This window comes from Bombus pyrosoma, unplaced genomic scaffold (assembly GCF_014825855.1).
Source record: "Bombus pyrosoma isolate SC7728 unplaced genomic scaffold, ASM1482585v1 HiC_scaffold_4725, whole genome shotgun sequence".
Taxonomy (NCBI): Eukaryota; Metazoa; Arthropoda; class Insecta; order Hymenoptera; family Apidae; genus Bombus; species Bombus pyrosoma.
The window spans coordinates 2,033,138-2,034,523 of NW_025219985.1; the positions used below are offsets into that span (position 1 = coordinate 2,033,138).

The window sequence follows — 1,386 nt, forward strand, 5'->3', positions numbered from 1 at the left end:
ATACGTTATAACGTAATGCTACATAACGTTATATGTTATATCGTAATACTACATAACGTTATACGTTATAACGTAATTTCATATAACGTCATACGTTATAATGTAATACTATATAACGTTAAACGTTATATCGTAATACTACATAACGTTATACGTTATAACGTAATGCTACATTACGTTATATGTTATATCGTAATACCACATAACGTTATGCGTTACATCGTAAAACTACACAACGTTATACGTTATAACGTAATGCTACATACCGTTATACGATATAACGTAATACGATATAACGTTATACGTTATAACGTAATGCTACATAACGTTATATGTTATATCGTAATATTACATAACGTTATACGTTATAACGTAAAACTACACAACGTTATACGTTATAAGGTCATGCTACATACCGTTATACGTTATAGCGTAATACTACATAACGTTATACGTTATAACTTAATGCTACATAACGTTATACGATATAACGTAATACTACATAACGTTATGCGTTATAACGTAATACTACATAACGTTATAAGTTATATCGTAATACTACGTATCTTTATACGATAAAAAGTAATACTACATAACGTTATGAGCTGTTTCGTTATACTACATAACGTTATACGTTATATCGTAATACTACATATCGTTATACGTTAAAACTTAATGCTACATAACGTTATGCGTTATATCGTAAAACTACATAACTTTATACGGTGTAACGTAATACAACATAACGTTACACGTTATAGCGTAATACTACATAAAGTTATACGTCATATCGTAATACTACATATCGTTATACGTTAAAAAGTAATACTACATAACGTTATACGTTATAGTGTAATACGATATAACGTTAAACGTTATAACGTAATAGTATATAACGTTATACGTTATATCGTAATACTACATAACGTTATACGTTAAAACGTATTACCATGTAACGTTATACGTTATAACGTAATACAACATAACGTTATACGTTATAACGCAATACTATATAACGTTATACGTTCTAACGTAATGCTACATAACGTTATGTGTTATATCGTAATACTACATAACGTTATACGTTATAACGCAATTTCATATAACGTTATACGTTATAATGTAATACTATATAACGTTAAACGTTATATGGTAATGCTACATAACGCCATGCGTTATAACGCAAAACTATATAACGTTATACGTTATAACGTAATGCTACATAACGTTATATGTTATATCGTAATACTACATAACGTTATACGTTATAACGTAATTTCATATAACGTCATACGTTATAATGTAATACTATATAACGTTAAACGTTATATCGTAATACTACATAACGTTATACGTTATAACGTAATGCTACATTACGTTATATGT

The 1,386-nt window shown here is 27.7% G+C and overlaps 1 protein-coding gene across 1 annotated transcript in view; it reads left to right on the forward strand.

Annotated features, from left to right (window-relative positions):
* The window catches only part of LOC122577499 (vicilin-like seed storage protein At2g18540), a 40,629-nt gene that overhangs the window by 38,027 nt on the left and 1,216 nt on the right, over window positions 1-1,386 (forward strand). The window lies entirely within an intron of this gene.